Source organism: Strigops habroptila, chromosome 9 (assembly GCF_004027225.2).
Source record: "Strigops habroptila isolate Jane chromosome 9, bStrHab1.2.pri, whole genome shotgun sequence".
In the NCBI taxonomy this organism is placed as follows: domain Eukaryota; kingdom Metazoa; phylum Chordata; class Aves; order Psittaciformes; family Psittacidae; genus Strigops; species Strigops habroptila.
In genome coordinates this window covers 41,292,366-41,313,858 of record NC_044285.2, presented here as the reverse complement: position 1 = coordinate 41,313,858, position 21,493 = coordinate 41,292,366, and the positions used below count along the sequence as shown (strand labels likewise).

The following is a 21,493-nucleotide window of genomic DNA, read 5'->3' as shown; positions in this document are numbered from 1 at the left end:
CCCTCACGGTGCTTCTGTGCCCCCCCTGAAGCTGCGCTCTCAGTGGGAGCCAGGCTGCGGGGGTAGCAGGGCAGGGAGAAGCAGCGGTGCCACAATGCCGGGAGCAGAGCCTGGTGTCAGAGCCTGGCGCTGTGCTGTGGTTAATGCCCTGCACAGCAGACACTGAACCCTGCACACGGCCATGCTCCAGGACATAGGAAGAAGGAGGTTCTTGGGGTCTCTTTGCAGCCCACCCCCTGCTCTTCTTTCAACAGCTGGAGCCTAAAATCAAGCCAATTCAGGCTAGAAAACAAACCAGAGATTTGCAGCCCTGAAGGCAAACAACTATTGAAAAACTTTATCCCTGAGGCAGAGGGGATTCCAGTGGCTTGGAGGCACTGGGGCAGGGTGGGATGTCCTGTGAACAGAGTAGGGAGGCCTTGGGCTGGTTCCTTGCAGGAGCTGAGCTCAACTGGAGCTATGATGGCAACTGCCCAGGGCTCCCCTGGGGCTATTGAGACAGAACCCACGCAGGTGGGTTGGTGTGACAGCACCAGCTTCCTGATGCACTTTCAGACTCAGCCAGGCTTCCCAGGACACCTGCCTCTTCTTCCTCTCCTCCACATGCCGTTGGCAAAGCCAAGGTCATCTCCTCCCTCCCTGGGGTGCCAGACAAGTGCAATGGAAACCATGCCACCCTATAGCTTCATTTCAAAGAGCTCATCTCAAAAGCTGTCCCTCTGCATTTCAGTCCTTCCCTGGACTAGAAACAGCTCACCAGGGGTCCAAATCTGCTTTCTCCAACTGGGAACTCCTGCGCCAACCAAATATGTTGCATGGCGAGGCTTTAACAACAGAAATGCCCATAATGCACAGGTTTTAAGACAATGTCTGAATGAAAGTACAATGTGTTCTACCACAGTTTGAGACCTCGACAACTGATATGCTATATTGAATTTGGCATTCCCTCACACCTATCCACAATACCTCTTTTCTGCAAGAATTATATGTATACATGTACACCTACACATATAGGTATTTGCACACACTCACCTTTGTTTATGAGGCACTCCATGGCATCCACATATACATATTAAATAAATTCTGCTCATTTCTTATTTAGGTTAAACGGTAGGGTAAAAATAACTGTAATTCACAAGTTCCACCACTACCTTCATCTGCCAGTCCACATAAGACATGTGAAATCCAACCCAAGAGACAGACAGTTGGATATTATTAGTAATAACTCATCCTACTCAACTCACCAGTAACGTACTATGAATTTTGCCATCTTTCCACTCCCAATGCAGTCATGAGCGAGACTTGTTTTTCCTGAGACTCTCTCATTACTTTATAAATATTCCCAGTTTGGAAAGCAGCGTTTGATCTTCAGATCAAAGTGAAGCTGCCTCATTGTGCTCTGTCCTATAGGTCAGATGACATTTCATTTTCCCAATGACTAACCAGAACTCAGAATTCGTCTACCCTTGAAAATCCTAGGGGAAAGCAGGATATAAAAGCCAAATTTGGGATATCTTTCTGCCAGTATTCCAGCCTGAACACTTAAAATCCATAATGGAAATTAATTTGCCCAAATGTTCCTTGACAGATAACTAAAGAGAGGAATAAAAATAGCCTATATGCATAATCAAAATTAAGTTTCAAAAACAGCCCTCCAGTTTTTTTTTTTTTGCATGATCAGCCTCTCCATCTCTCGGTACTCCTACAAACATGTCTTCATTTACTATAAATGGAACATGAAAATGAGGATCTTGTTGGGAAAACGTCTTTGGTACAGGACCAGTCTTTGGATTACTTCAGTGTTACAGATATAAAAATCCCAAGGAACAGCTTTATTTTCTTTGAACAGCAAGAGCTGTTCACTCCCCACCATGCTAAAAAGGTACAATAAAATAACATAACATTCCAAGTGACTTCTTGAATGTAGAGGCAATCGGATACTCCTTGAACACACATCCTCTTTCTTTGTGTCTAGTACCATAATGGGGCACACTTAAAGCTAAAGACTAAATTGCCAGCCCCATTTCAATCATGAATTAAATACCTCTTAAGAAATCACCCTGGGACTGACTTCTACAGTTACTGTTGGAGACAGCATCGTAATGAACATAGAGCTGGGATCTGACCCAGCAGCAATTCCCCTGTTTTGACATAGACATAGATCTCACCTGCTTTGATTTACGTTTTTTCCTCCCAGTCATCTGTTGAGTTTATGCTGATGATTTTTCACATGATTCTGATCATGAAAACCCACTTGAACCTCCAGAAGTTGCCTGGATTGGGAAAAAGTGAAGCCTGCAATTTGGTACCACAGACCCTGAACCAGGACTGGCTCTTGACTAATGCAGGACATGGTTTTCAACCAACACAAAGTGTGCTGCCCTCACTGCCTGGCTTCTGCAGGAAAAGGCATCAACCCCCCCCGTCACTGGTCCAGACTGAAACACCAGAGGCTATTTCACCAAATTAGAGAAAAATGCAAACCTTCTGGGTTTAGCTCCATCCTCCTTGAACCATTTGTGCTCTGGCAGGTCCCAGATCACTGCTGTTCCCCATGAGTTTGAATCTATCCTGAGAAGATTTATAGTAGGTCCTGTGTAAACGAGTGGATGCTGAGCAAAACAAACCTTGTGCAAAAATTGAGACTGGATAGAAACCACAAGCCAGCTCCAGACCTTCCTGTCATGAAACAAGCATCAGGTTTTGACAAGCCACAGCAGCTTTGCGGCATGCCTGGTGCCAGCTGCAGCCTGTGAGCAGAGGAACTCCTTTTTCCCCACTGCCAATCGCCTGTGCTGTATTGGCACATGAATGTTGACAGATGTGGTGGAGCACAGAATGGTGTGTCAGTGCAGCACCACTGTCAGAGAAGAGAACAGGTGGAGGAGAGGCAGCACTTTCTGGCTGCTTCTTCAAGTGCACTGATGATGGGTACATGAGACCAATAACAGGCTCACTGAGGGACCCAAGTGCCCTGTATCATATAATCCCAGACTGGTTTGTGTTGGAAGGGAACTTAAAGCTCATCCAGTTCCAACCCCCTGCCACGCGCAGGGACACCTTCCACTAGAGCAGGTTGCTCCAAGCCCCTGTGTCCAACCTGGCCTTGAACACTGCCAGGGATGGGGCAGCCACAGCTTCTCTGGGCACCCTGTGCCAGCGCCTCAGCACCCTCACAGGGAACAACTTCTTCCTACTATCTAATCCTATAGGTCCTATATAAACAGGTAGATGCTGGTCAGAACAAACACTGCATGAAATTCAAGACCAGAAGAAAAATCACAAGCCAGCTCCAGACCTCACTCAGCCCAGCATAAACCCCAAACGACCCCTCTATATTTATAAACCTGAAGCTGCTTTAGTGCTACAAAAAATTCCAGGCTGGCATGGGATGCCAGGAGTCCATCCCCAGGCACTTCTGTTCTTGCTGGAGTAATATATTACTATTGATACAGAGCAAGCAGAAAGAGAAAAGGTTCAGGACTCTCATCTCTAAGTTTACATTGCCCAAAAATAGGGCATTATTTTCTGAAAAGTGCCACCAGAATCACTTCTTTCTCTTGCACGTTGAGATAAACAAGACTACATCGAACCGGGTATGACACAGCAGCACTGAGGCCCCCAGTGATTTTTTCCTCTTCTAAGTAAACAGAATTACTATTCACCAGGAAGCAGAGCTGCTCAGACCCAAGCCCCGCATCACTTAGCTCCTCTGTGAAGCATCCCGTGGAAATGACTCAGCCTTTCCTCTGCAGCCGGCTCTGTGCTGGACCTGGGCGCTGCAGAGCCCAGCTCACTGCCTCTCAAAGCCTAGTTCTACCCCACATAGGAGCGAAATGAAGTCAGCTTGGGGTTTATTGCTCAGTTCAAGGTCCAAAAAGATATTAGGGGAAGAGCTGGGCCTTCAGGCCAACAGCTCAAATTTGAGGATACTTTAATCAACAAACCAACTGGGCTACCATAAAATTAATCTCAATGGTAAAGATCAGCTTCGACAACCAGCTGCAGACTTTATACAACCTGTACTGCCGCAAACAGAAGTATTTTTATGCTGAGAGCATAGGGGTACTTGTGAATAGTCACATGGGTGTTCCTGTGTGTGTCTGTGTCATGGTTCTCTGCACAAGTGCATTGTGCAGTCCAGCTCAGTGACAGGCAGAAGATCAAACTAGATTCCTGTGACACCAGTGTAGACACGTCGCCTGGACCCACTTTATCTAGAATCCCACTTGTTGTTCAAGGCATTAGACAGCTTGGTTGATTTTTTGTCTTCTTGGTGTACAGAATCATGAATCCCAACACCAGGAGAGACACCAGTACAACTGGTGCACAGCAGTGGATGTGCCAGAACCGGCCCCCATCCAGCAAAGCGCAGAACCACGTCCCTGTCTTCAATGTGTGAGTCATCCCCCTAAGACTAGTAAGATATTGAAAAACTAATGATGTGCCTAATGCATTACAGAAGGTTCTCATGACCTAATCCTGTTCTCTGATCAGATCTGCACACATTTGCTAGGAAGAGGTTTGCTGCTCTGACAAGGATTTGGGCTTCTCCGTGGCTGTTGTGCCCCACTAAATGCTCAGGATGGTCATGATGTCTCACACCAAGAACACCAGTTCCCTTTCAGATTCTCAGAGCAAATACTAATGAGAGAAATCCCAATTCTGTCCCTTCCCAGCTGTGAATTCCGATTTCTTTATAGCACTGTCTCTGTCAAAACTGGTTTTGATCTGACCTGGTGGTGCAGCCTGTTTTGGGAAAGGAGGGCATTGTTTGAAGGGAGAAAAAGGGAAATCTTTTTGCCTAGGTTAATCCATATTCAGTCCTCCCAAAATGTCAACCACAAAAGATTGTCTATCCGGTGCATAAAAGATCAGTGCCAATCAGCTGGGAAAGGTCACAGAACAAACAGAAGAGATCAGCTCTCACAGCTCTGTGGGCTCCCACATTGGGAACACGTTATTCCAGTGTCTCAGGGGGCCCAACCTGAGTCAGGAACTTGCAGCAGTGACCGACTGATTTCTCTCTGCCCACCACAAAGCCATGGCAAAATGCATTCCCACATCAGTATGCACAGGAGTAGCTGTTCACTCACCTCTCAGCGTGGTGACTCTTGGAAACATCAATGTAAATGATAGCATATCATCCCTGAAATATTTACATCTCAGCATGGGACACATGAGAAGCGCGGGCTATATGCCTCTGTCAAACTTAGCATAAGGCCACTTTACACATGACAAAACACTGTAAATAGTCCTTCACAGGCCCAAAGCAGGTTGCCTAGAGATTGTCACTCCTCAAATGAACCTTTTCCCACCTTTTCATAGATCTGATGGCTCATCCCTTGTCAAGAGCTTGACAGAATCAGACAAAATTGAAGCCTCTGAGAGTTCTCCTCCTACCATTTGCACCCAAATATTTCTACCAGCTTCTCACAGCCCTGGTCCTTGGTTTGCTCAGAAGTTAACTTCTGCCTTACTTCACATCACCATGGAACCCAATCCACTGCAACCATGTGATGGATGCCAAGCTTGCTGGGTTAATGATGTAAGATCCATCTGTTTTCTAATAATGAAACCAAATGACCTGTGCTGGGACCAGAAGAGCCTGGCCATGGTTTTCTGTGACTCTTACCTGACTGCCAAGATCATGGCACCAAGTTCAAACAGATAAATGAGAATGTGAACAGAGTTGGTACCCAGTGAAAGGAATGTTGAGGAAAAAGTGCCATGTCTTGGCTGGAGGCAGGAATCTCCTGGAGCTAGACCCTGCACTGGGTTGATTGCACTGCCAGGGAACTGGAACCAGTTTACACCAGCAAAAATGCTGGTCTCTGTTTTGATAACCAGAAGGAAGGCATATCCTTGAGGATTAGGAAAAAGGCCACGACCCTGAACTTCTGCATTCTGTCTCAGTTCACCATGTAATCATCATGGTATTAATAGTGACATATCAAGACGTACCTGCCCTAAGTTCAGTAATGTACAAGTTAGGTTTATCTAAGCTCATTGGACCAAATATCTGGCTTACAACCAAGAAGGAAGACAGAAAGGCACCTCCAGATGGCAATTCATTCCTATCCCCAAAAAGCACCATTATTTTCACAGCTGCATGAAGGAAAACACCACCTCTGCTTCACTGAACTGTTGTTGTAGGGTGATTCATACTGTAATCTACCTAATGCATCTTTACAGTAAATAATATTTACTGCCACCAAACCTAAGTAATCACTTACTGAAGGTCCATGTAGCTCAGCCTCTTGCTTCTGGCAGTGCTCGGTAAGACATGTGAATATAAAACCAGCCCAAGCAGTCACACAGTTGCACTTCCCACACACAGATACCTTCCAGCAATTGGCCTTGTGACACCTCCAGGCCTAGAAGGATCTGCTGCCGGTGAGAGCAGAGCAAAGGTGACAATTATAAACCACACAGGGATTTTGAGGTGAAAAATACAACGTATCAGAAGTAAACAGAGGGAAATTCATTTGCATAAGTTAGATGCACTCTTTCTGCAAACAACACTCATAAATAACATCTGGTAGCAAAACAGGAACGAAAACCACAAGCCAGCATTTGCTGTAGTGGATTTAAATAGGTCTGGAGACTAGAAAAATTGTGTATGCAAATTCGACGTAAGCAAATTAGAAGAAATTCAGAGAAGTCAATTCAGAGAAGGAGGCTAATAGCAGAACATCTGCTGCTGCTCCCAATGTTTGCATTAGGCGGCTGGTACAGTTCTGGGGACTCAGCCCTCACCAGAAAGCACAGGGAGGTTTTGTTGCTATGCAGAGAAACAATGTTCAGAAATCAAAGGAACAGATTCTAAAGTGCCTGAGCTGAGCACTGTTATCCCTCACTTAAGTCCAGCTGAACTATAATAGGGGCACATTTGCTGGTAGAGCAAGTAGATAACTGTGCAACTTATAGCTGCATTTCTACCTAAAACCACCATGAAACTCATAGATTAAGCTGCAGAAGTAGAAACAAATATAATACAATGATTTGAATTAAATTCCCAGTCCATATGTGTGGCCTTCCCAACTCCCCAGTCACACTGCTAAATCATGCTGAGCTAAACTCACAGCCGAGAGACCATATTTTACAGATGATGATACAGCACCAGGATCTCTGTCCTCTCCCTTCAAACTTCTTCCCTTTGTTTATAATTCTCATTTTTAAACCTCTTCCTGCCAGAATCTTCATTCCTTGTTTCATTAAAAATTACAACATGCTTCTAATGAGCAGTAACCACAAAAACCATCAGTATCTCCATGTCCTTATCCTTCAGCTGAGGTCAACTTAACCCTGTTTACAAACAAACTCAGTTTAACTTCATCTACAACACAACATTCCAAGGTCTGGAAGCTGTGCTTGGAAAGAAACAACAAAGAGCAGAATTAGATTCTAAGGCACAGAACTAAACTTGCTGGATTGTAAGAAGCTATCTAGGCTGATCTTTCAGTGTTATCAATCAACTGATTCCACTTAGCCCATTGCATATAACAGCAATGAAGGAAGCCCTCCTTGCATTTTATTGTCTCCTGTATGGGACAGTTAGGAGAGTTCAAACAGTCTAACTCTAAAAAGGCCTGTACAGCTGCACAGATAAAACACGTAGCCACACAGAAGTCATGGAATTCTGCAGTGCTTTGTGAGGCCTGCAGGGATTCCCAGGCAGTTCCCCTCATACAATCGAAGCAAGAGGTATGGCTCCCAGAAGTTGCTGATATCTGTATCTCGTCTGGACTGGAACTGGAATTGGACATCTCAAACTTCTCCAAATACGGATTCTACATTCATAATACAGACATTTAAACACAGGCATTTTTTTCCTGCCTTTCTTCTTCCTGACTTGTAAATATGAGCAAACCCAAGATGCTTCAGCAATGCAGAGGTGCCCAAACACCAGGGAATCAGAGTAGAGCTGTTAATGCTGTGAGAAACTTCCACCTCCTTCAGCCCTTTAAGGTTTCTTTCCAGCTCTGTAATATATGAAATGTCTTACTCAGTGACTATATTTTTAAACCATTATTGCCATAAATTTTAGCCTACTTAGAAAGGTCTGACGAAAAGTCTTTTCAGGAGGCTTTTGGCAAAATATAGAGTTTCCTGTACAGGAAGCATGCTGTAGAACACTAATTTGTAAACAGTCACAGACCAAACAAATGGGACGGGTTTCCAGTACTTTCAGTCAAAAAGCCAAATGTATAGAACTACTGCTAAAACCAGAAACAAGAGGGACACCTAGAGATGGTTCTTGCAACTGCCCCGCCAAGGTCGTTCACTTCCTTTAGCTTTGGTTCGGTCACGGGTGCTGTTTAATTACACCACACGTACGGGGTGTCTCCGCCTGTAATTAACAGAGAGAGGAGAGGGGGCCAGCTGGGCTGCCGCTGCCCGCGGTGCTGAATCATGGTACCGTTCCGCGGTGCTGACCCCTGCTGCTAATCCGTGGTTCTGAACCCCGATGCTGACCCCCGGTGCCAAGCCCAGCCCTGCCGCCCCACATCCCGCCTCACCACCCCACATACCTTCCAGCTTTGTGGAACGAGTCCCCAGCCCTTCACACCAGGCTTACAATCAAGATCCATAACCAACCACCAGCATTTCTGTGGTATATTGTGCCAAGGTGACATACTCCCCAAAAAGCTAACCTAGAGCAAAAGCTTTTGGTGGTTTCAAACCCACATCGTCCTTACCACTATCAGGCTATAAAAGCTTAGCCCTTTTGTGAAAGCACTAGTTAATAATCTAGATTACATATTAAGTGATTATATTTTGTAGATACATTTTTAACATGCCAAAAACTATTGCAGACTACTTACTTCACATTCTACACCTTATATTCTTAGATTTACTATATTAATTTCAGAGAGAAAAAGAACCATGAATGCCGCATGCAAAGTCATAAAAGTTGTTTGCTAATCAAGATGAGTTATTTCTAATAAAGAATTATATATGACCCAGACAGTCAATATCTCCCAGTTAATATCTCACTCTCTGTACACACTGTCTATCAGATTATTGTTTGATATTGGGGCATTTTCCAAGAGTCCTTGGGTTTGTTTTTCTCTTCTAGCTGTAGGGCGTTGGTTCTTACAGTAATCTGATCATTTCATGTACCAAACGTAGAGAACATATTTTTTCATTATTAAAGAAAAATAAATTAATCCTCCTAAGCCTTTAGCTAAAACATTTTCAAAAGAATAGAGAATTGCTGATGGTTTTGTATTAAAAATATTTTCAAGTTATTAACATGATAACAAGATTGTCTTCAGTGAACGTTAGGCACAGCACTCTCGTAAAAGGCAATTACAACAGAAATGGAATAATTGTTTGTTTGCTTTACTTTAAAGCAAGCTTTATACCTCACAAAAAGCTTCAATACAAATTAACTAAATACATAGCATGGATATTTAACAGGCCATAAATTCAACCAGTGCAACATTTGAAATATGTATTAAAACAGGACCACTTTTCCAGTTCACCAGCTTATTCAATATATTTACAGCTCCAATCAGCAGGAATTAACACTAACACTTGCCTTTTCCTTCTTAAACAGTGTCTTTTTAGAGTTACCAAAGATAATTCAGTAAGTCAAAGGACAATCATATTCTTAATATTAACAAATATTAAGCTTTAATTTCTTTATATAGTTTATCACCTCTACACAGGATTAGTAGCCAAGACACACCTTATCATTTTTTGCTGTAAAAATATTGCTTAAATACATCTTACCTGAATAAGACTTTCTTAACCCCAAAGCCATGCTGCCTTACAAGCTGCTCCTATCCAGACAATTACAGTCTACATTTGGAGCAGACACACAGGGAGTAGATCAGAGAAAGTTTACGGCATATTTAAAGTATTCTCTAAGGTACCAGCCAGAAACATCAAGCCCATACTCGCGGTATAGAGAGATCATTAATGGGCATTAGTGACAGACCATTATGACTTTCAGAGATCATTAAAGATTCATAATGTAGCTGTATTGTTCTGGCAACATCTAACCATTTCTTGGACATAAATGTACATTTCTCCTACATGATTTACTTAAACTTATTATTTTTGAGTGTCAAATTTTGTTTTCTGCCTCCTAGAATTACAAAGAATGCCTGTAACAGGATCCTGTGGTACATTACGCCAGCCATAGGAGCCTGGGGCTTGGTTTAGTTGATACCCTTTATTGTAAAGCATTTTGCAATATGAATAGCTCAATGACATTCATGAGGTAGAATATGTACCACACATTCTTTCTGCTTTAAATAACCTGCATTACTGATGTACCGTAAATGTTACACGTAGAAAAAACACTTCGAAGAATTACATTTGCTAACAATACTGAAATAATTACCTTTTGAAATGTTTAAGCTTTACCTCTGCATTTCAGGAAAACTCATTGTTTGACACTTGGATTTAGTGAAAAACATTGAACATATTCTATTTTGGGTCAACCAAACCAGCTACTCCTAAGACAATTTTGACAAGTGAAAAAAACACTAAGATTTGGGGTTGAAGATGTAAGCACTGTGAACACTGTGGTCCAAAATGTGACTACAGTTAAACTTAAATCATGTTAATCAAGGGCTGGATTTGAATTTTCTGCTGCTGAACTTGACTGAGACCTTATTTAACTCATCATCCTTTAGCACAGCAAGTTAAGCCCATGCTTACATATTATGTCAGTAATGAGATTTAGGCAATTTAGAAGCAGAGTCAGATTTCAAAGCTGTAACTGTGATGTGGTCATTGTGGAGCCATATAATTACAAGTAGCAGAGAAGAGCTATTTAAAAAGGCTCTGCCTCTTCACCAGGAGCTACCACTCCCTCCAAGACCTGTTTACAAGTCACATGTATGTGAGCTTGCTTTATTTTGCAGTGCCATGGGCCTGCGATGAGCATATACCAATTGGTGTAGCAGGAAGAAAATCACTGAACTCCAGCTGAGGAGCAGTAACTTAATTCCTCTAGCAGACTCACTTGCAAATGCATGGGACGTGCTAAGGATCAGACCCTTAAAGTCAGAAACAAGTAAACATCATCCAGATGCTGGGCTTGAGGTACTAAAATGAGATTGAACCACTGAAGTCAGTGAAGAATTTTAACATGTTTTAGCACTCTGTTGACTCTAGACCTGAAAGGTGAAACATGCCAATTTACTACTAAGAAACAGTTCTCCCAAAATACTATTTCAGTGTTTACTAATATACATTACTGCTTATGTACTTGGAATTCCCAACAACAAGTATTCAGAAATGACTCCTGCTGGGAATTGCACAATTTTAGAATATTCAGTGTTTATTATGCCACAGTTGCTTATAATCAAGCTGTGACTATTGCTGATATCCAAACACACTGTACTATTAAAAGCATCCTTAATTACTGCTACCAGAAACAAACAGTATCAAACCGAGAAAACTGCAGTGGGGGGAAACAAATGATTCTGAGGTATCTCCGCTTGGAAATGGCACCCTTTTCACCAAAAGAAGTCAAAACCCCACGTGAAAGAAGTAGTCAAGCCCATTCCTAATCGCCTGCTGAGTTCTATTGATTTCAGACAACTGACCTTGAGACGATGGGTTTTATGTCACCCATGTCAATTATTGACAGGCAGTCAAAAGCCAGCAGTGGCTTTGCTTTCTGCCTTGCAATTACAAACAAGGTTAATCTGCTTGTAAATGTAGTGCTTTTTCTACAAGCACCAGTGCATTTAAATCCTTTTCCAAAGTCTGCATGAATTTCTCATGACAAGTCCCTAAAATTCACACAGTTCTTATTTAAATCCCAGTATTCTGGTCTCTTCAGCTACCTAAAGAATGGTTTAAGCGGCCATTTGTGCATTGGAAACACAACCTGTCTCCAGCTAATCCTTATTGCCATCTAGTTATTCATTGCATATTAACTTGGTTTATTTGGTTTATTAACAAAAGGCAATTGCAGCTCTTGTCTAGTCTCCACTTTGTTTTGATCACTTTATGTCTATTATGTGTCCCCAGCACATGGCTGGAAAGAGCTGGCACAAAGGAGCACAGCTCTTCTGAGATCCCTGCTTTTAGACCAGTGAAGACCTTACCTCTGCTATAGTATCAGCTACCTTTGTGGGGTGTCAGTTTAGAAAAGAAGGAAGGGGGCTGTTTGGAGTGATGGTGTTTGTCTTCTCAAGTAATCTTTATATGTGATAGACTCCCAGCAAAAGCTAGCACATGAGTAAGCAACTAAAACAAAGGAGAAAAGATGGTTTGGGGCGAGCATTTACGTTTCCAACTATCCAAAGAGGAAAGCTCAAATTAGTCCTGCAAAAGAGACAGTAGTAAGCCAAACTCGGTGCCTTGAAGGCACAATTTGATCAGTTCATCTATGGTATTATATACCACACTTATTCACTTTACAAGTGGCCAGAACAGGCTACTTAACCTGGCAGGTCCTAGTAGGATTTGCAGCTGTGTGTTAGCTTACTGGTTGCTGTGATAGCATAGGCAGGGTTGTATCAAACCCTCTCCTCCCAGGAAACACAACCACACTACCAGCATGGTGCTGTACCTCCTGTGCATGCTTTTCACAACAGATAAACTTTGTCTATTTTGCATCTCTGCGATGATACATGCTGAAATAAGGGCCTAGGCACATCCAAAGCAGCTCACGTAGGCATTCCTACTTCGATTAATCCTACTTTGCAGTTTTGAACTGATCTCATCCAGAAAAAAGAAAACAGTCAGGCTTGACCTTATTTCCTGGAATTCAACAACAAAATCCCCAACTAGCTGGTCTGGCAGGAAAAGGCCAGGAGTTCAGGCTCCAGTTCTGCTGCTGTTACGATGAAAGAATCTCAAATGCAAAATATAGATGAGCAAGCACAGCGCTGCTGTCTCAGCAGTCCCACAGCAGCATCATTCAATGGTGAAGAGCAGCTGCAACAGAAACCTTCCAGGGAAATACAGATGATGACTATAAGAAGGTTCCTGCCTTTTTGGAGAAAGAAATAAATGAGTGCTCTGACGTGCTGCCCAGCCAGACAAAACACCCATTTGTGGTTCTAGAGCCTGTTGCTCTGCATGGATTATTTTTGCATTAGTGATCATTATATTTTCATAGATAGTTCAGCTGTTTAAATTTTAGCCTCAAAATAAAATAACTCGATTAATCTTATTTTATATGTATTTCAGATTAGTAGAAATATCACATATTTATGCATTTGCATAGGAAAATCTGTGATTCCACTCAGCCTTTTTCACCTCTCTTTGACCTGACGTACTACCCTGAAATGCAGTCCAAAATAAGGAAGAAGTCCCTTAAAGACTGAAACTATTTAGTATATTGATGCGGGGGATGGTTCTGTTTCTGCTCCCTAAAGAGAACCTGTGTGCAATCGGTGCAGCCCTAACACTTGGCTTCATCTGCCACCTGGTGGTACAATCCCAGGCAGCAGAAAACAGCATTTTCCTGGAAGGTCCGTGCATGTTCCCTCAGGCACCTGGAGCTGAGTGCTGCTGAGGCTGCAAAATGCCATGCGCAGCAGTGCAGTCACAAACATCCACGCATTCATGCCCACACACAATGCAACAGTGTTTTGGAAGTGTTTTGTAATTAAAACAATGTTTTAACAGAAAGGGCAAGTTTAAAATTCAGAGTTTTCAGTGTTTGAAACTAAATGGCTGCGAACTTCCAAGTGTCAGAAAGTGTCCCAGTAATTTATAATGCTTATGACAAGTTCTTGAGCCCAACGGAAGCTCAATTGCAAACGCAGGACTCACAGTCAGGCACAGGATTGAAAAGAGAGAAGTGTGAGAGTCACTTTGTTAGCTGTCTGCAAGTAGCTTGCAGTGCCCCGCTGTTATGCCATGAGAATAAAGCAGGAAGGACAGAATAGGTACAAGCTGACACTTTTAAGCTATTGTATTCTATCTGGAATACAATGTTTATTGTATGTTCTGTTCACAGAACCCCAGACTGGTTTGGGTTGGAAAGGACCTTAAAGCTCATCCAGTTCCAACCCCCTGCCACGGGCAGGGACACCTTCCACTAGAGCAGGTTGCTCCAAGCCCCTGTGTCCAACCTGGCCTTGAACACTGCCAGGGATGGGGCAGCCACAGCTTCTCTGGGCACCCTGTGCCAGCGCCTCAGCACCCTCAGAGGGAAGAACTTCTGCCTAAGAGCTCATCTCAGTCTCCCCTCTGGCAGGTTAAAGCCATTCCCCTTGTCCTGTCCCTTGTCCAAAGCCCCTCTCCAGATTTCCTGTAGCCCCTTGTGCTTGCAGAGGCTTCTGGCAGGGGGATTGTGCAGCAGCATAGAGTAAACCCCCTGCTCCTTGCTTGGCTCTTATCATACTCCACACACATGCACAATGCGGGAAAATACTGACGAACACAGAGCAAACATTAAAAAAGAGCTGCAAGTATTCTTATAGCCCCTGTGTATTTACACGAACAGTGGTATGACATCCTTCTGATACCAGGGAAGCAAACTTCAATCACACCATCAAACTTCTAACTCAAGCTCAAACTCAAACACAGTTTTTACTTACTTGCCAAACATGAAAAAGGAAACTCAGCAAATGTCTAATCCAAGCCCTCATGACAGTACGATCCTACCCATATCTGGTACTCAAGGTGTTGAAGACTAATTGCTAAAGCTAAAAGGAGTGTTTTCCCTACTGTCCAAAACTAAGACTAACCCTTCCCTAGCTTGCCTGCTAAGGGAAGATATATATATATATGTTTGTGATGGAGTTTGCAAGAACATCTGAGAGAACTGGGAGCATAAAACCCATTACATTTCCCTGACATGTCTGTTTCGAATTCCCCAAAGTGCTTTTGAAAACCCCCACTGAAAAAAACCATTTTCGAATAATACCATTGAAATGACTGCAAGAAAATAGAGGGCAGATATTGGGGATGAGAAGATCAGCAGAGGCTCCACCTCCATCCGCCTGAGATGAAGCTCCATCAGCCCAGATGAATGGAGCCTGTTGGTGACAACCTCCCTACCTGAGGAAATCCCTCAGACCCTGGTCCAGGTCAGAGTTGAGCATGGAGTATCCACAGTCCTGTCCTGCCCAGATGGCAAACAACCCAACCATAGCAGATGGTTGTGAAACGACAGTGCCTCTTGCCAAGCCCAACCTGCTCTGACTCCTCTGCTCCTGCATTACCCATGCCATTTGCAAACACTCTGTGTAAACACAACTCACAAGGAAAGCTTTTCTCTCAGCAGCCTGCAAGCGTTTACAGCCAAAATCAATAGACACATCAGCACTCCTAAAAGTAATTTCATTTATGATAATTAAATAAATTAGCATTAATAATGATTTCACTGTTTGCCAGAGGAAAATAATGGGTTGAAAGTAATTGAGTTTGACACAAACTTGGGGTTGGGTCTAATTCTTCAGATTTTAGTCTTCATTTTAGCTGGTATTTTATAATAGTGTGAATCATCCTTATTTTATTTTTGTATGATAACATGTAAAAATAAACTACTGAAAACATCAACCTAAGCTCTGGGCAGAAAAAGATGAGCAGACATCCCTGAGTGTGAGTTGATTGATGATGAAGTGTCCTGTACTGTTTGGGAAGCCAGCCTCAAGTTCCCTGCATGCGTGTCAATAAAAGCAAAAGACCTTGCAAGTGGATTCAGATCCATTTCTACCTGGGAATTCCTGATGTGAAGACACAGAAGTTGTACTGTATTTGCACAGGTATGAATAAGATGAAAGTCTCCACCCTTGTCACACTATTCAGACTGTGCATCACCAGCCACAGAAGCTAACGCCTTGGAGAAGATTGACTTAAACACAAAATTCAGTATTTTTGCCCCAAAGTTCCATTCCACAGAGAAGATGCTGCACCAGACCCTACTAGAAAACTGAGTGAAAACCATGAATAGATTAAATAGGCTTTCATGTGCCAGTATCATCCATCAGGCCTTCAATCTCATTATTAAATATACTGTCCCAGCACTATGTTTATATCCAGATTTATGCTACTCATGGGGAACTGATCACACAGGAGGTTTGTTAACAAAAGATATTTAGTGTGTTTACCTCAAGTAAATCTCTATCACACAGAAAAGCTCTCACCACTTCTTTTGCACACATCATTCTGGCCAACTTTGCTCGTTACGGAAAAAAGCACAATTCAAGAACTCCAAAAAACCCTCAATAAAACATTTGCCACTAGAGGATGCTATTTCATCACTTTTTTTCCAATGACGTACCTGCACTGTGGAAATTTCAGTGAGCAGCTTCTGCAAAAGCACCACCATTATTTTCTGGATAGTCCTATTATGAATTCCTCTGAAATGAGCAAATTTCTCAATAGCTGTATTTGTACTTAATTATGAGATAAAGGAAAAACAAATCCACAAAACCCACAGAGTTCATAACCTGGGTAATTTCTCTGCATTTTAGTGTGAGAGTACAGTTCACTACCTGTAGAGCTGCTAATGAGAAGATGGTGGACAAGTCAGGGGTTTTCAGGGACTTGGCTGATATATAAATATAGTAATCTTCATCAAAGGATTACATTATATTCATTGAATGAATTATCAGTGAAACCCTACCATCAGTAAGTGTATCAGTTTTCTTCACTGTTTCCCATCTCTTTTTGTTAAACTATTTGAGACCCTGGCCCCAGATCCATACACCAGATACCCTCAGGCCATCAAACTCCAGGCCCCAAAACTAAGGATTCATTCCCTTGGAGAATTGTGTTATCTTGCATTTTCTTCCAGATCTGAATAGAACCAATTTACTATGGAGCAGATTTGCTCTTTCCAGCCTGGTCTAGGTATAAACAGGTATTAAGGGAAATGGGCCATGTAATTCTGTTGGACAAACCTTGTGCTCGTAAATCATCTCTGCCTGATGGTCCCAGAAATAGATGCCCTTTCTCCACACACAGAACAAGCACATACCAGAGGAGATCAGTACAGCTATGGGAGAAAGGTTTGTCCAACAATCCAATTTCTTGATGCATCCATCACAGATTGTTGTACCCTGTGTATCTTTAGAGACTCCTTCTTGCCTGTTCTTTAGCAACAGAGGCTCAGACTTGGGCTTTTTCTGGCTACAATGCCCTATATTCAGGTAAGTCTCATGGTCAGAGAGGCCTTTGACAGAGGGTGACAACTGCAAGTTTCAGCCCCACATCCAGAGCTCACCTTGGGCTTTGCTAGCTCCCAGGGGGGTCACACAGATCCAGGATTCCTTCCTTTAAACACAACCCAAAAAAGCCACTTGTATCCTCTGCCACAAACCAGGCTAGAAAGTGCCTTGTACACTGGGATGGATACTTGAGAGGCTGGAAATAATATTCCACAGGGCTTAAATGATGTGGGTACCACAACTCATACCAGGCATCTGGGCTCCAAGGCACTGGAAATGCAGTCCTCCCACTGCAGCATTTCAGTAGGGAGAGTCCAGGTCCATTTTTGGGGACAGAGCCTAGAAGCTGGCTACTTAGTGATAACTTCTGTGCTGTTCCTCTGGCTTCCAGCTCAGAAAGTCCAAATCTGATTCTACATCATTAAACATTCCAACTTCTGTTTCCTTTGCAAAGAAACAGCTATAGAACAAAGTAATTTAATTTAATTACAATCTTTTTTAATTAAGCAACTCTGTAAGTGCTCAGCTATAGTGGTGAGAGCTCTAATCCCACATCTCAGCATTAGAGGGAGTCCTACTCCCGTTCAACTGTCTTTGCAGAGAGCAGGGAGAAAGTTGGAAGCAATGAGAACATTAGTGGACTGCATCCCAGCATTCAGTCGGCAGTACTAGATAAATGAACAAGAAAAAACCCCAATAACATATTTCATGCTCTGCAGTGGACTCACAGCACACAGCAGCATAAAAATCTGGTCCCTCTCCTCATTTCAAGCATTAGCGTTCCTGCTCTAAGCAGCCCTCTCTGAGCTGCAACACTTCAAAGATTCAAGCAGATACTCAGGTTCAGTGACCTTGGAGATCCAAAAGTGTACATCAGCCTTTCAAGTAGTGAGTTTTTATGTCAACGGGCTTGGAGAAATCCAAGACATGGGCAGACAGAGAGGAGTCACCCATCTCTTTGGTTCTTGGATGTTATGGTGATGACTGACGAATACAGAAACCCTTAAATAAATGGGCAGATGACTTCAGTGACATCATATTCCTAAGTACTACAGCAACAGAGGCAAGGAAAGCAGCCAGGCAGACAGGAGACAATCCAGTCATACTCTATCTGCACACTGCAGCGTGAGTCACATTAACTTTTTCAATACAGATCCTTTAGTGAGGTACCTGGGCAGCTGCTGAAGGCATGAGCAGATTCAACCAAGGCAAGTATTGCTGTAAACATCAGCAGGCCATAAAGACTGCTGCACATGCAAGAGTCTGCACCAGATCTTGACTTCAGGGCTTGGGTTGAAGAGCCCAGACTCCTAGATCCTCGGAAATATTCCTTTCAGCATTATTTACCAATCTGACCCTTTTCTTTACTTTTCCTTTTTATTTGAGCTTTGCATACCCTGGAAACGGCCTTACATTTTGCAGTGCTCCATTCCCAGCAAGAGAAGGTAATAGGAGCCCGGTTAAGAAACTGTTCCTGTTACTATTCTCTACTCCACTATCGTATGAGTGGCTCTGCAGTCAATAACTGGGCAAGAACAGCTTCTTAAAACCAATTTTGAAACAACAGCAGCAGCAACAACAACAAGAAAACATCTCTGATAAGGACACTACAAGCTCTTTGATAGGAGAGCTCTGAATTCGTTTAAAGAAACGTGTCCCCAAGCTCCTGAGCAGCTTATCTGTTTGAGCATCAACTAATGTGATAACAGAAAACAGGACAAAGTTAAGGTGAGGAAGAATAAAAAGAGCAGCTAGTTTCATCTTCTGTTTGGGACACTGGGAAAATCCACACTGAAAGAACGATATGCTACACCCCCTGAAACAAATATTTCAGAAATACACAGATTTCTAGCATTTTCTTACTTTTAGTTTAAAAAGTGGTAGTTTGGTACAGAGTTACAGTCTAAAGATATCTCATTTTTATACTTCTTCATGTATTTAAATGATCTTCTGATTTGGGGTGACTTTGGTCAGCAGCAGATAACTTTAATAGTCTTGATACTCTGTTATCAGAGTTTTAACACTTTCATACAGTTAAATACTATCACACATGCCCACTGTATTTCTAAATCAGTTTTCCTACAACTTCTTATATATTATGTCAATCATCCTTCTTGGAATAAAAGGCCCATCCTCTCCTGCTGGTGTCTAATAGGGTATTCAATTGTATTTTGGAGCCAGGCTCTGGTTTCCAGTTTGCCCACAGTGACAATTCCTTCCCTGTGCCTTCTGATTTGACACTGCTGGGATACAACCCCTCTAGTGTGGCTACTGGGGCTTAATATCTCGGATAAACATTCAAATGGAGCAATGCTGCTGATCTGCCTCTTCTCTAGAACCACATAACTCTAGACCCAGCGCAGGAGGAAACCACCTCTTCTGAACATCACCCTCATGACCATCCAAGGAACCCTGACTAGTGCCACCATAGGTATTAACTAGCTTTCCGGTGCATAATATATGAAGCTTGTCCTCTATAAACTAGTATTCTAAGGAAAATTTAAGGGGTATATCTGACTTCAAAGAATTCGTTTTGGTTTGGGTGCTGGATGACTCTGAAATGTGTGGGAACTGATTCTCCATTGCCAAAGAGCTTCAGCCAGGCTAAGCACAACCATCGGATAGGAAATACCCAGTAAGAGAAAGTATTCTGCCCTTATCCAGCACTCAACCTGGCGTGTTCCAGACAGCAATGCCATATGGAATTTACTGGGGAATTTGGTGCCTTCCAAGGTCTGAAACTGCAGGGTTTTCTTAAAAATGGGAGCACTTCCAAGTTCATTCTGTTAACTCAAGTTTTAACTGCCCTAGAGAGAGGGCAGGGTATGGTGCAGTCTTACTCTTCTGTGCATCTTCTCTCAGTGCTGATGACACATCACTTAGACTGATGGGGCTATGCACTTTCTGCTATTTTTAGGCTCCTGCAAACCTAAAGATGGGATAAACAACACTACCCAAGCTGGATAAAACAAAGTAACACTGAACAGAATAGGTCGCATGAGGAAATTGTGTGGGAAGCTGATTTCTATCATCTATTTCCTTAATTTAAAATACACAAGAGAATATTCTGTCCATCAGAGCAGCTGTCATGCACAAAGGTGGGCACTTGAACAGACGGCTGATATACAGTAATACTACCTCCTTTTTTGGCAATCCAAAGGAGTCAGTATGGAATTTGATTGCCTACTTAAAGCACTAAAAAAGGCTAAATGCTACTGAAGAATCACACAAATATTGCACCCCACTATGAGAAAGAAAAGTGGATAGTAGGGAGAAACCAGGCATTGGTGAGACTGTGTCTAGTATTCTTTTACCCAGGAATATCTATATACATTTGACTCAACACCAAGTGCTGCAAGTTTTCCCAACTGTTTTCAACTTTAAGTCAGAGAAGTGATGAAAATGAAGGTGGAAGGTAGATTACTATTTAGCTCTCGTTATGTCAAGCTTAACTGTCTTCTAATAAATGAATGGTAAGAAAATACTTACTATTACCAACTTTCCTGTAGTTTAAACAGTAGGATGTGCCTACAAGAAAGCCTGGCATTTTTGTTTAGTTCAACAAAGGAAGAAATATTCTGGAATAGAGGAGTAAGAGTTGGTTCCCTCTGGATGACTGGGGCACCCACACCAAGCAGGACCCCTCTCGCTCAGCTACAGCAGCTGTGGGGAGACTGAAGCACCATACAAGGATGATCTCCTATGCTGCTGCTGCTTCTCCAAGAATACAAACCAGCTGTTTTCCTACCTCTGCTGCTCCTAAGATGGTATTTTAACAACCAGGCTATTCAATATAATGTGGGAGAGAGGATTAAATCATCATTCTTTTTTATGCTTCACTCCATGTTTTGCTGTGCTTTTCCAATCAATCTATGAAGTGTTTGTTTTTATCTCTGGCTGCAATTAAACCTACAGGAAACATGTGGTAAACGTAACCTCCCCATGGGGAATATTACTCTGCAAGCCACTGACTAACCACTAGATAAAACACCTAAATGACATGAGCATCAATTTTTCACAAAGCAAGACTAAGATGAAGATCTCACGGTAATAACGTTAATTACACTTGGTGGATAAAATGAGGAGAAAAACACCCAGAGAATTCAGTGAGGGATGCTAAGATCTGTAATGCTTAAATAGCTAAATGCAATTAAAAGACTCACTCTTTAGTCATCAGCACTTTTGCAGCTCAACCGTAGGACAAAAGCACTGGAGCCAGAGCACTGTGACAAGAGAACAGATTTCTGCTTTGCTCTCCAGTTGACAATCCTTTATCTGGGGGATGGTTGACATTTAATGTTTTTAAAATAAGCCTGGCAAAACCGGACAATCAGATGAGTGTAACAGTTAGTAGCTGTTTCCTAAAGCAATCATTTATCTCATCAGGTCAT

General features: G+C 42.6%; 1 protein-coding gene across 6 annotated transcripts in view; it reads right to left on the bottom strand.

Annotated features, from left to right (window-relative positions):
• FGF13 (fibroblast growth factor 13) overlaps positions 1-21,493 on the bottom strand; it is a 252,064-nt gene that overhangs the window by 60,861 nt on the left and 169,710 nt on the right. The window lies entirely within an intron of this gene.